This window comes from Protobothrops mucrosquamatus, unplaced genomic scaffold (assembly GCF_001527695.2).
Source record: "Protobothrops mucrosquamatus isolate PMUCROS unplaced genomic scaffold, P.Mucros_1.0 scaffold812, whole genome shotgun sequence".
Taxonomy (NCBI): domain Eukaryota; kingdom Metazoa; phylum Chordata; class Lepidosauria; order Squamata; family Viperidae; genus Protobothrops; species Protobothrops mucrosquamatus.
Window position 1 is genome coordinate 135,034 of NW_015387075.1, and position 15,185 is coordinate 150,218.

Sequence of the window (15,185 nt, forward strand, 5' to 3'; positions counted from 1 at the left end):
TAAATGATTTTGAAATAGTGATCTTAAAGGCTCTAACCATAGTGGATTGATATGTATCTCAAATGTACATTCCATACACCTGGAAGTTCTGTGAAAATTGAAAATATTGCTATCAAATTAGTAAATTGAGCACATGCATGGTGATCCTTATACCCCCTGTACAAAAGTGCCCACCCTGTAGAAACTGTGATGCATATTGGTGATATGAGGAAAACCTACCTTGCTTAGCTGTTGGGATAAAGGATAGATTCTCTTTCAAGGATTTTGTTATACTATTCTTAAAATTCATATTATATTTAACAATGATTATGGTTTTATTATATTTTGTATACTACGTTAACAGTACTATTCATTTTCAATGAAATAGAATTTTGAGGCGAATCAATCTTCTTCTCTCCATTCAAAGTCTAAGAATGCTATAACCCATAATTTGTAATCTCAACCTTTGTATGTTGCTTGTATTTCATTAAATTCTGTCAGCATTTCAGAAGATGGTAAGATAAGCAATACATAGTGACTTCAGAATTGGTATTTTGCTTTTACTATTTTTACTATTTTCTATAATCATGCTTCCAAAGGATTCAGCATGAATTACTTGCTTCAGGTACCAGTTTTTTACTTGTTGGCTTATTTAAATTGGCAGAAGTTTAATTTTTACATTACTACTTAAGATAGGAATATATAGCTATTATTTCATTAATAAAATATAACAAGCTATGCTATTTTAACATCAATTTCAAGTTCTTGTTTAGAGAACAAATTCTATTTATACAATGCCAGCTTTTCAAAAATGTATACAACCATCATGTTTATTTGGGATTATTTTGCAGCTAAGATTGCAAACATTAAGTAATTTTAAATACCTCTTAGGTAAAATTAAATGAATTACTCTTTGGGGATAAGATTGGAACTAAGATTGTAGTTAGAGGTGCTAATGTGGAAGTAATAATGCAAAGGAACAGGTATTTTAAATTCGAGCTTTGATGTAAGCTGTCAATAGATGTCTCTTGTTTTACCCATTTGTAAAGGTCTATAAACACCATGATTTTTCATATCTACTAAGACAGCCTGGGATGATACAGTAGTATATCAACTAGTAGTTTTTGCTGCCACTTTTTTGCCTCCATAGAAGAAAGGAAAAAATAATAAAATGCCTTTATCCCCCATCCCCCAAGAAGTCCCTAATATATCACCAAAATATATATGTTTCTAATAGTCTTTAGAGTTTATGAAACACACAATAACAAACACATTATGCTTTAAGAAAAATATTAAGTTTCAATAGAAGAAATAGGAACAAAGAAAAAAATGGATAGGGCCATCTAAAAGGGCAATTAGGCCTAAAGAGATACTGTGAAAGAAACTGAGATACTCTTAACTTCAACACCTACAAAATAAAAGTGATGTCATTTTCTCGGCTTTCTGCGTATAAATTTCATTCTTTTTGTAGGAGATAGATTGGAAACTTGAGTTTCTCAGGGTATACATTAGGTAAACAAACTATTTAGCACCAAATTTGAGGAATGCCAGGCAAGGTATCTGTTAAACTGTGGGAAAAAATGGGGAAAGTGCTTCCATCTGAGATTGGTTTTGGCTGGAGGTGGATGGAGGTTTGGCACCCGTACCTTGCCAATTGGCCATCATGAAGGCAGAGGGAGAGCTTGGTCCACCAGCTGCTTCATACCCCTTGTTTGCCGGGCATAACTGTGAGGAAATTGGGTGGGCTGGGAGGCACCTGTGGGCCCATGAACCTGGGAGTGGACTGTCTTGGGGATGTGGGCAGCCATGGGGGTGCCCACCCAATGCCATCAGGGAGTGTGTCCCAGGCTCTGGCATCCAGGGCACTGCAGAAGATGGACAAGTGCAGTGTCTGCCTTGACCTGGTTTGCTGCAAGGAGCTCAGGTGTCCCCAGCAACAGCACCGCTGTTCCGGCTCAGCTTTCCCACTGCTACCCTGGCTGGCCGCCCAACAGCCCTGCAGTCCTGCTCCTACTACTACTACCAAAACCAGCACGAAAAATGCCCTGTGCTGATTGGTTGTTGCTGCTGCCTTTGCACCGCAATCCCTGAAGCAGCTCATTGGAAGCAGCCACTCAGCAGCAAGCAGAATGGCCCCAAGGCACTGCTCAGGCCGGGGCCAGACAAGACCTGCAGGGACGTGATCAATCTCACGTTCTTACAGACAATTTTGTTCTCTGCGCAAAAAGAAGCATGTGTAAGAACACAAGATCTAAGAAAAACAGCTTCACCAGTGTCTAAGAAAAAGATGGCCACTTTTCTGCCACATGGCCCAGCCTGTTCTGGAGCTCTGGAGATCTTCGAAAGGTAAGTGAGCAATCAGTGATGGTGGGAATGAGCACCTAGAACCCGGTGAGTTAGCAAAGCAGTCCCAATGCCTGTGGAGACCAGGCAGGTCAGAATGGGGGAAAAATAGGCACTTTGTCGTAAAGGCAAATGACTGCTACAGTGCTGTAACATAACTTCGGAACTGGATCATAAGTACTTAATGGAGGTGTTGTAATTTTGAACAATCAGTAGTGAACTGTCGTAATTCAAGGACTACTGCCATTACAGAATTCAACTGATGGCATAAGGCAGGGGTAGTCAACCTTGGCTCTTTTATGACTCGTGGACTTCAACTTCAATTGAAGTCCACGAGTCATAAAAGAGCCAAGGTTGACTACCCGGCATAAGGTGTGAACTTGAATCAGACAGCTTGGTTGACCTGTTTAGAGAGGCCTTGTCTGATTAAATAAAAGATTAACTACTTTGTCAAAACATTCCAGACATCATGATTGTACTTATTTTCTTTGGCATAAATGGAAGGCTTGAAGAACTGCAAACAAGTGTAGACAGAAAGGGAAATACTTGGTTTCACTTTCTTATGCCTTCACCTTTTCCCATACATAGATAACTTCAGAACTTGTATTTATGCGGCTGGAAAATGGAAGAATTCTGTTTACTGTCCAAGAGATGATAAACCTGAATGCATAGAGTTTGTTTGTATTATGCAGAATCTGGCTGAGGTACTGATGAGTGAGCCCCATCCGCCCAGCACCAGCAAACTACCATCATTATAAAGAGGCATTTTCCCAATCAGGTATGGCAGTAAATAATGTAGCCCCATCTCCCATGGCAATTGGGAAGCAAGCAGAGCTCAGACCTATAGAGTTACTCATTAGCATTTAAATATTCCAATGACATTGCCTATGCAAGCATAAAAATACAAGTATAGTCACTAATGCTACTGGAAACTGAATTGAGTTCTGTATTGTTTATAGATATGCCTTACCTGCTAAGACCTTCTGCCTTGAAACAACTGATACTAGCTCTTATGCTACAGGAGTACAGTGAACCAGTACAATTCACCATGGTCTAAACACCAAGAATTCCTTCAACTATTGTATTTGGTCCCCCCCCCCTTTCATTTTTCCAATTATGCTGGAAATAAACTGGTTTCAGGCTCACATCCACATGTTCACTAGAGGTATAATTTGAGATACAGCACACTCGATTTTTGATAACAAGAGGAGTTGGTTTGAGGAGTTGGTATCCTTATATTGGTAGACAGCAATCAATTGCGTCAAGTAACTAAACTGTAATACATAATAAAAATTCTTCCCTACTTGTGCCACATTGTGTGTTTCAGTAGCTTTTGTTGCTTATAGCCATATGCTAGAACAGTGATGGCAAACCTTTTGGACTGAGTTTGTTAAAAATTTGGAAATTGCCCTGACTCTGCTTGCATGTCACATACACCTAAACGAAAGAGAAAATAATCCTTCTTTCCCCATATCTGGTGCATTGAGTTCTGCTAAAGACCACTGGGTCTTAAGACCACTGAGAAATTTCACTTGGCCCAGAATGTAGTAACTCAGCTATTAGCTGACACTCACTACTATGAAGACATTACACCTGTAGTCCAAGTCTTCCATTGGCTATCTCTTGGCTTCCAGCTGCAATAAAGTACCGGTACTGGTTGTTTTGTTATAAAGCCCTGCATGACTTGACACTGAGATACTTGCAGGACCAATTTGACTGTGCATTCCAGGAGAAATTGTTGATAATCTGTCACCTCTTCAGGGTATTGGGGCTCATAGGTCCTTTCCATAAAAGAGATGCTTATCAATAACAACACCTGTTTTATGGAAGAGTTTCCTCTCAGAAATTAAATTATCCCCTAGTGTCCTAGCCTCACAGAAACACTCAAAAGTGAATCATCCCAGATGGGCTTTTTGAGAGAAACAGGACATTATAGTTGGTTGTTTTTAATTATTCATTTTTTTGTTTTATGATTATAATTCATGGCATGGATATTTTATTTAAATGCTTGGGTCACTTGCAATTTTTGTAAACCTCCGAGAATTGTGTGTGATTGTACAGAGTATGAGTGTGATAAATTGAGAATGTTATTGCCCCATCTGAACTATTTTGGATACAGTGGACTTCTCTATTCCAAGGGGAATTGTGGGCAACTATTTATTGCATTCATAGTCTACTGTGTGGAGGTCTTTTAAATCAAATTGTTGCTACATTGTAATCTGAATAGAAATATTACTTGTCACTTTAGTTGATAGTGGTCTGATGAAGTGCATACAAGGTCCAAAGATCAGACGTCCAATTGTCAGTGAGCAGTTTTCAAAGGCACTGCTTCCTCATCTTGCTCCTTAATCTTTAAATCGGATATGGAGCAGAAATTTCTCTTAGAAAATATCATTTATCATGCTCTTCTTTCCTATGATAACACACAGTACTTATCACTATAAAATCAAATACATACAACCACCTTACTAGATAAATATTTGTACTGTATATGTACAGAAACTCAACAGTATTGCTAGATATATTAAAAGATGATATGTTTTCCTGTATTGAAATAAATATTTAAACAATGGAAGAGTAGGTACATAGAGATAAACTACATTTGCACACCATTCAAAAGGGACAATAAAAAACTTAGGAAGGAAATAAAAAGACTGGAATAAATTCCTTCTAGCAGCCAACACTAATAAACAGAGATCAAAATGAGGCAATCAGGCAGAAAATAATATTGCGCTCAAGGAACCATTAGGAGGAAACCACACTGCCACTAAACTGGCAGGACAAGCTACTAAAAATAAACGGGCAGCAAGCTCCATTCACTTGCACTGACGATGTTACCCAGTTGGATAATGAAAGCAAAGAACCAAACTCAGAGAGCACCAGGAAGGAACTCTATAATTTTAACAGCTTGGCGGAAAATGTATTCCATCTAAATCCATGCAGTTATAATAATTATTCTTAATGATTCTAATGTTTACCTTTGTAGGGAAAGAGCTCTTGTTTATACAGGGAGTTTTCACTTACCAATCAGTATTGGGACCAGCAATTCCATCGCTAAATGATGTAGTCATTAAATGAAATGTCATATGACCACACCTGACTTATGACATCAGTTTTGCTGTGATCATTAAGGAATTCGCAAGTCATTAAATGCAACATCGGGTGATGTGCGATTTTCTGCCAGCTTCCCCATTGATTTTGCTTGTTGGAAGCCAGCTATGAAGGTTGCAGATGGTGATCATATGATTGTGGGGACACTGTGATGGTTGCTAGTAAAGCCATAAATCTATTTCAGAATCATCATAACTTTGAATAGTTGCTGAATGAGGCAGTTGGTAAGTGAGGACTATCCGTCTTCTGCTGTCTCTTGCAAATAATGCTTTAGTTTTTTCCCCTTGTTTTTCATAAATTATATATCTTTCCAAGTTTAGAAGTCTGTTACATCAGACTTCCATAGTCCAACATATCATTTGTGATCCAACTAAATAAAAAAAAAGTTTATTAGTAGTGCATTATGTCAGATGATTGATAAAATCCATGGTTTTGCAGTCCTTGATAAATAGCATCTATAGAAGGTTTAGCATGTTATTGGTAGGGTGTGCTTCACGATTGGTAGCTATTCCTTAGTGCAGGGGTAGGCAACCTTGGCTCTTTTATGACTCGTGGACTTCAACTCCCAGAATTCCTGAGCCAGCCGTGCTGGCTCAGGAATTCTGGGAGTTGAAGTCCACGAGTCATAAAAGAGCCAAGGTTGCCTACCCCTGCCTTAGTGGGATGCAGTTAAATAAACCATTAAAGTGCAGCATTTTTTCCTGGGTTAATTTAATTAGGGCTAATTCTAGTGGGAGAGTATGATCCTGCAAGATAATTGTGTACCAATTAAGGCAAAACTCACATAGTCCCTGTGTAATATGCTTCTATTAGTACTAATAAAGGATAATATTTGTAGTTCAGGGTTGACATGAAGGGTCCTTGGTGCTTGCTCAGCTTGCTTGTTTTTTTGTAGACGTTTCATTACCCAAATTAGGTAACATCAGTGCTAGTAAGGCGTGCAGTTTGCTGTCAGTTTATATTCTGGTAGCTTGCCTGTCATTGGTGGGGGTGGTCTTTTGTGCAATTAGCTTATTTTCATTAAGGCTTTCATTGGAGACATTGGGACAGTATTTTGCTTTTGTACATTGGGGCATTAAAGCAGAGCACTCCAGCAAACAGAATGGGAATGGTTGCATGAAACAATAATAGTTTACATACAGTAATTACTTCAACCTTTTCGCTAGTCTGCTTGAGATTACTTTGTTTTTATGAACCCATGTGATCGGTTAGTATTATGTGCCTTGAATTATGACTGCTTAACAGAATTACCTGGTGGGGAAATGTACTTGATAGGATCAGAACCCTGATTTTTGCTCTCTTGTCTAGCTCTGTTTTGGCTGTAGGTTTCTGATGGAACTTAATATTCAGTGGTTACTTTGGTGGCATGATTACAGTAGCCTTTTTACAATATTTGTATATTAACTATGCTTATGATGCTCACAATCTTTAAGTTAAAAGATTGTGCAGGTCAGGACAGTATTCCTTGATTCAGCCTTGAATCAAGGTGATCATAGTCAGCAGTGATGTCAGTACAGTAACAGTGAACATGCTTTAGTTGCATTTTATACATGAAGTTGCTTTCGAAGAATGATTGAAAACTTCACTGATTCAGAATGAAGTCCATGCCTGATTATACAGAGCATGCATAACAGGAAGCTACGCAATAGCTATTCCCATTTTTTATCTGTTATATGCAGGTAAATAGGTTTTTAGTAAAACATATTACTAGTATTTGGCTTAAAGTATTTATTTCTCAGCTGTCTTATGTATTTAAATGTGCAAGTGTTTATTACAACTATTATTTTATATGTGTTGTTTACTGCTGCTACAGCTGCAGGAAATGTGAGTTGTGTACAAGTAATTAAGTAGCTGGCTCAGGACCAATCATATATGCATGTTAAAATTCGTTGATTTTACTAGACAGTTAATTTGGCTGGCAATTGAATATACAAACAATTTCCATTAAACATTGTTTTGAGATGATACAAACGTTCTCTTTCACGTGTATATTTTCCCTTCCATATATATGTTACATAATGTTTCAATGCTGGTAGTCTGGCTCAGGAAGGGAGTGAAAGGTCGCCGATCAAAGAATGGCCTGGCTGGGGGGGGGGCTGACGTACTGATAAGGGCGTGGGGTGCAGCTCCACCCCCTCCCCCACCTGCCACACCGAGATGGCAGCGGCACTATATGCCATGCAGCCTCCTGCCCCATTATGACAGCGAGGTGGGACGGAGTGGACAGGGTCCTAACTAGGGCTTATTTTGGGGGCAGGGCTTATATTACCCCCTCCCCCAAAATCAGGGTATGTCTTGGTTTAGGGGAGGGGCCTATTTTCGGGGAAATAACAGTAGTCTTCACTTAGCAACCACAATTGGGACTAGCAATTCTATTGCTAAGTGCCATGGTCACTAAGCAAAAAATGACCACAATGGGCTTAGAACTTCACTTCCTCTTTGGTCTTGACTGCAATTTATAATTTTACTTCTGTCTTCTCTATTAACTGCTTATTGCAAGCCATTTCTGCAGCACACAAATGGTGATCATGTGACCATCAGTAAGCCAGCCAATTTCTCACCAAATAAATGTTTTCTATATAATTTCAGATTTTTTTTTACTTTACATATAACATATTACTTAAATTTTATAATGATGATGGTGATGATGATGATGATGTTGGAAGGGACCTTGGAAGTCATCTAGTCCAACCCCCTGCTCAGGCAGGAAACCCTATACCATTTCAGACAAATGGCTGTCCAGTCTCTTTTTAAAAACTTCCAGTATTGGAGCATTCACCGCTTCTGGAGGCAGTTGTTCCACTGATGAATTGTTCTAACTGTCAGGAAGTTTCTCCTTAGTTCTAGGTCAGTGATGGCGAACCTTTTAGAGACCGAGTGCCCAAACTGCAACCCAAAACCCACTTATGCATCGTCTGGTGCTGGGTGGGTGTGGCCCATTGGGTGGGCGTGGCTGCGGTGGTAACGGCAGACTGGGTAGGACTAAAAAGTTCAGTCAATCAATTCCAACTTTGCAAGATCTTTTTTTCCCGTGAGAAGTTGAAATTGACTGATTGATTGAACCTTTTTTTTTTTTTTTTGCACGCGGAGGCCTAAAGCGAAAAGGTTTTATAAAATCCAGCTGAAGGCCTAGGACTGGGGCGACGGCACGTGTGCCCACAAAGAGGGCTCTGAGTGCCACCTCTGGCACCCGTGCCATAGGTTCGCCACCACTGTTCTAGGTTGCTTCTCTCCTTGATTAGTTTCCATCCGTTGCTTCTTGTCCTGCCTTCAGGCACTTTGGAGAATAGCTTGACTCCTTCTTCTTTGTGGCAGCCCCTGAGATATTGGAACACTGCTATCATGTCCCCCCTCATCCTTCTCTTCGTTAAACTAGACATACCCAATTCCAGCAACCGTTCCTTATATGTTTTAGCCTCCAGTCCCCTAATCATCTTTGTTGCTCTTCTCTGTACTCTTTCTAGAGTCTCAACATCTTTTTTACATTGTGGTGACCAAAACTGGATGCAGTATTCCAAGTGTGGCCTTACTAAGGCATTGTAAAGTGGTATTAATACTTCACGTGAACTTGATTCTATCCCTCTGTTAATGCAGCCTAGCACTGTGCTGGTTTTTTTGGCAGCTGCAGCACACTGCTGGCTCATATTTAAGTGATTGTCCACTAGGAGTCCGAGATCCCTCTCACACTTACTACTATTGAGCAAGGTACCACCTATACTATACCTGTACATTTGGTTTTTCTTGCCTAAATGTAGAATCTTACTTTTTTCACCATTGACTTTCATTTTGTTAGATAGCGCCCAGTGTTCAAGTCTGTCCAGATCCTCCTGTATCTTAAGCTTGTCTTCTGGAGTGTTGGCTATTCCTGCCAGCTTGGTGTCGTTTGCAAATTTGATGAGTTTCCCATCTATCACCTCGTCCAAATCGTTGATGAATATGTTGAAGAGCACTGGGCCTAGAACAGAGCCCTGGGGCACCCCACTACACACTTCCCTCCATGTAGATGCAGTTCCATTGAGGACTACACGCTGAGTACGGCTGGTCAGCCAGCTACGAATCCATCTGGTGGTGATGCTGTCTAACCCCCATTTTTCTTTCTTATCAAGTAGTAGGTTGTGATCTACTTTATCAAATGCCTTACTGAAGTCCAAGTAAATTATATCCACAGCATTCCTCTGGTCCACTATTTTTGTCACTTGGTCAAAGAATGCGATAAGATTTGTCTGGCAGGATCTGTTTTTGACAAACCCCATGTTGGCTTTTAGTAATGACTTTGTTTGCCTCTAGGTGTTCACTGATTCGTTGCTTGATTATCTTTTCCAGAATCTTCCCAGGTATTGAGGTCAGGCTGATAGGTCTGTAATTTCCTGGATCATTTTTTCCCCCCTTTTTGAAGATGGGAACTACATCAGCTCTTTTCCAGTCCTCTGGTAGTTCCCCAGTGTTCCAGGATCTTTGAAAAATATAGTTCAGTGGTTCTGAGATCACATCTGCCAGTTTTAGATATTATCATATATTTTTAATTTTAGATGTTAACGCATTTTACATAATTTTAAAGTCTATAATCTAGACATAGTTTGCTCTTTTGGAACTTCATTCACAGATTCTAGTTAGGTTGTTTTATAAATGTATTTTAATTTTGTCTTAAATGTTATTTTATTTACTATCTCTTAAAACAATTTATAAATACTCACAGAGCACTTATGAATACATTGCTTGCACTAATCTAAGACTATAATAAACTGACACATGTGACTCTGGGATGCAATTGTCATACATATGTGTCAGTTATGAAGTCCCAAGATGAGGATCATGTGACTGCAGGTTGCTTCAGTGGTCATAAATTTGAAAATTGGTTGCAAAGCTTTTTTTCTTTTGTTTTTACACTGTGGTAACTTTGAATTGTCATTAAATTAAGCAGTAAGTGAGGATGACCTGTATACAACATGTGTATGTATCATTAAGAAGGAAACAGTGACTCTTCCCAGCTGTAGCTTGGAAGGAAAAGCCTTGGAACTGCTGCAAAGAAAGGGAGCAACCAGATTGATATGCTACTAGTCTCAAGAATCAGAAGGCCTAGTTAAGCCTACTATTTTAACAATTGCTTCATGAAAGTGATTAACAGTCATTCATTACTGAATTTATTTCTTTTACTTCCCCATCCCCAATAGTGACAAAGTAAAGTGAAATACCAATATTTTTTTTTCAAAAAGATTGGGAAGAATGGGAGGCCAAACAAACTCATGGCCCATAAAGATACTTACATTATCACATGAAAAGCACAAAAAAGCTATTTGAAGAAATCTCATCAAGAACATTAACAAATCTTCAAACTGATAGCAAATTAAAAGATACAGTTGCAATCCAGAATCCATTTGTGCTGCTTGTTTTTGTTGTAGTTTTGATGTCATCTCTGAATAGTTTTTCCAAGGTTATACTGTATTTGTGGCTATCTGCATTGTAAGACTTAGGTGTTAATTGTAAGTCTCAAAAAGAAATCCCAGAAGATAAAGGAACAACTGGCAAATGTTCAAGAAGGAACTTGATGGAACTTGTGATTGATTTTCTATGGTATACTATAAATTTTATAATACATGCATAGACTTTTTAAAAAAAATGGATAGCAGAAAGTTTCTCTTGCTTTAGGTGGGTTTTATTGAATAAAACAGAGAGCCAGAATAATGTGGAATCTAATTGATTTAGTAATTTATTCATTCATTTACAGTATTTGTAAACCTCTTTAATTAAGATTGGTTGGAGATCAAAGCATGAACAAAACACAAAATTAAAAAAAATAAAAATGATAACTTTGATACATATCCAACATGAACAAATACAGTCAGGACAGAAGAAATTATGAAATGATATTGTTTATACTGTTTTATGAAATATAAAGAAGGAGAGGGCTTAATGTAACCTTTGAGATAATGTGCTCTAGAGAGCATGTTAGCTACTGTAGAAAAGGCTTAGTCCCTTAACTACACTAGTATGCTTCTTTTGGGAAGAATTCTAAACAGGTTTTCAGATTCAATTTTGACCAGGCAGTGCTTGATTTGGAGTAGTTTATTACTTCAACTGCCATGATATTTTCCCATGAGAACATCTTAGAGCAGTGATGGCGAACCTTTTAGAGACCGAGTGCCCAAACTGCAACCCAAAACCCATTTATTTATCGCCGGGTGCCAGGTGGGCGTGGCTGTGGTGGTCATGACAGATTGGGTGGGTGTGGCCAAGGTGGGCGTGATCACCTCAATGTTGCTCGCGGGGAGGGACGCCTGTGGGAGCCGGGCAGGGTTGGGGGAGATCCAAGGGGTCTCTGGCAGGTGGGGCGGTGGGAAGAAGGCTTGTCCTGCGGGGAGAGGCGAGGCAAGGCAAGGCGTGGGTGCCATTATCACAGGGCAAGGTGAGGCAGGGGCTGGGGCGGCTGTTCCCTGACACCATCGGCCCCTGCACATAGAGGCCAGGGAAAGTGCATGGGTGCTGGGATGCATCCAGCCACGTGGGACCTCGGCGAGTTAGCGGGCAGCTGGTTGAAGAGGGACGGTTGCCATCTCCGGGGCATGGCACGCGTGCCCACAGAGAGGGCTCTGAGTGCCGCCTCTGGCACACGTGCCATAGGTTCACCACCACTGTCTTAGAGTTATATTTAATTTTTCATAAAAACAAATCTACATTTGTACACAGAATATGAAAGATGAAAGCATAATTCTATAAAGTGCTTTCATGCCATAGCTAGCACATTGAAATTGGCCCAAAGCACCCCAGCATCCAGTGCAAATACTTTAAAATAAATCTTATTCTACGGTGGTAAGAGTTGCCCCACCAGTACCTGGCTGCCACATTCTGGACTAGTTGAACTTCCATGTCATCTGCAAAAGCAGCCTCGCAGTAGGCCAATTGTATAGTGTGTCAAGCCCCGCAGGCTTGCCACTAACCGGGAGGGGGGATGGGCACGGGTGCATCCGGAGCTATGGCGGAGGCTGGTGGTGACAGCTGGAGGCAGCGGTGGTGACAGCCCTCCCCCCTGTACCTGCCTGTTGACCGGGGGGAAGCACAGCGATCGTCGAGCCGGCTGGCTGGCTGTCGTGGACTTCTGGGTTTTGCCGGCTCAGCTGTTCGGCACTCTGCTGAACAGCTAAATGGCAGGGACTTTGAAATCAGCTCTCGCTTGCTTTGCTGCCTTGCTGCCACCGACCAGAGCCCACGACAGGCTGACCGCTGGGGGCAGGGGCCGGCTTCTGTGAGCTGGGTGCTCACGATCATCGTTCCAGATGCTGGTTAGGTGGGTGGGGGCGGGCCTGGGCGGGATCCATCTATTTAGCACGCTGGGAGGCGGTTGCTCCCAGAGCTGACTTTGTTTGCAACTGCTTTGAGCTCGCACGCCAGAATGTACCCGAATAAACCTGATTTCCTCTGATCCCAACGTCCTGTTTTCTGTTGGGCATAGGTCTGTGGTTGGGACCTCTGACAGAGTGACTAAGGTGTAAGTTACTGTTATCAGACTCAGTCTTAGGAGGATCATAAGTACTACATCAGCCAAAGTTGGAGTAAGCCCCCCCCTTACTATTTCCAAATAGAACATTTCTGCAGAGTGTGAATTGGCTTTACAAAAAGAAGCTAAGGCAGAGATCACCAACCTTTTGGCACCAGGGACCAGTTCCATGGAGAGAGGTTTTTCCACGGACCGGAGGGTGCATGATTTTGTGTGCTGCCTCCATCCCATGGATGGGGCTTTGCTTGTTTATGCAGACCAGTACTGGTCCACAGAATGGGGGTTGGGGACCCCTGAGCCAAGGAATCCAGATTTCTTCTGTAGAAAGAGAAGGTGAAAAGGGGGCTGCTGTATTGGTTGTTGAAGTCAGATTCCAGGATGAGGTAAGTTTACCAAAGCATTCCATGGCAGCCTAAGAGAAGATAGTTTCAACTCTGTGCTGATGTCCCTACTGGCAAATATACATGACTCCTTTGCTGAACTTTGTATGCAAGTTGTACCCTTACCTAGTTTGGGAATCCTTTCTCGGTCACTTATGTCTTGGTTATCTGCCATTTGGACTACTTGAGATACTTTGAGAAGTATCTGGAAACTGCTGCCTTTATTCCTCACAGCAACAAGCATATGAGGTGGGCTGAAAGAGAACAACAAGCCCAAAGTCACTTAGCTAGAAAGCAGGACTTGAACTCACAGTCTCCCGCTTTCTAGCCTAGCACCTTTACTACTAGACCAAACTGGTTCTCAATTTAATACAATCATCTTTGGCTCATCTGTTCCTCCACAGTTTCTTAATAATGACTTCTGGTATAACAGGAAGTAGACAATAATAGGTTTTTCTCAAGCAGCATATCATACTCTCTGCTTTGTCTCATTCAACAAATTCCTACCTTCTCATAAATTTCAGCCATAACTAGATGGCCAAAGTCTTGAAATTTAGCAGCAATTCCAGCTAGCTATGTTAGCTTTCCATTGCCATTTGAATGTGTAATGGTGGTGATGACCCATTTTCCTGACTTTCCCTAACTGCTCTTGCAATTTGCATGTAATTCACTTCTGAATTGATCACTGTTTGGCGACACCATGTTCTCAATGGCTCACATCGAGTGCACAGATGAATCAGTTCTTTCAAACTTCTCTCAGTATCTTTAATTTTTCCATTTTCCCAGTACTTTCTGCTTTGTTTTCTCTCAATCTCTATTATAGTCATCATTTACTAAGTAAAGTAACATTCCCTGTTAAAAATACATTAAAATGGAAATAAATATTGTAAAGTTGTATCTCAGATCCAGATACAATAATGCTCTCTCAGTATTTATAAGATTTTGGTTGGGGGCAATTCTTCAAAACAAGTTGATTTAAGAAGATGGCTCCCATAGAGCATTACAATGAAAAGTGTGTTTATTACACAAACCATCACTTAACTATTCACAGTTACAATATCACATCCATATATATTTAGGCATGTTTGGGTTATTTGTAAGCAAGGTGAATCATGGTTTCATCTCTGTCACTTTACCTGGAAATTTCCCACTTGGCATCAGAATATTACACATCTCTACTTAACCTGCCAAATCGGACTGATCTTAAGCTAAATCAGTGGTTCTCAACCTGTGGGTCGGGACCCCATTTGGGGTCGCTCGACTATTTCATGGGGGTCGCCAAGCAAGGCTGTCCACCATTTTTTGTCCGCCATTTTTTTTGTCCGCCTTTTTTTTCCCCTTTTCCGGCGGGTGCCTTACCTCCCTTGGGCTGGGCCAGCTGGTGGTCGGCCTGCTCCGTCTCTGCCGCTTGCCAGCTACGCCTCGGCCGGCGCAGGGGGCGGAACCACGCATGCGCGGCACTCCCGGGCAGGGAAAGTCCTCAACCTATGACCGGTTGGGTAGTCCTCGACTTATGACCGGTTTAGTCCTCGACTTACGACCGGTTTAGTCCTCGACTTACGACCGGTTTAGTCCTCGACTTACGATCGGTTGGGGTTGCGGCATTAAAAAGGTTGAGAACCACTGAGCTAAATCAACATTTTTGGTTTTGAGAACAAGGAGAAGTTGATAGGTAAAATTATTTCATTTTTTTTTTCAGAACCCCACATGCAGTTTTACCTTTATAGTTGCCTACTTGCTATCCATTTGTTAGTGTGATTTGCTGTTCTGGATATGACTTAGCAGCTGATTTATAGCGCTTAGAACTAATTTTACCTTCTTGCTCACTTGGACTAGGCATGCCTATAAGATTTTCTTCCTCCAAGAATGTTGGAGTTGCG

General features: G+C 40.9%; 1 protein-coding gene across 1 annotated transcript in view; it reads left to right on the top strand.

Moving 5' to 3' along the window:
• LOC107290043 (cohesin subunit SA-1) overlaps window positions 1–15,185 on the top strand; it is a 113,045-nt gene that overhangs the window by 38,610 nt on the left and 59,250 nt on the right. The window lies entirely within an intron of this gene.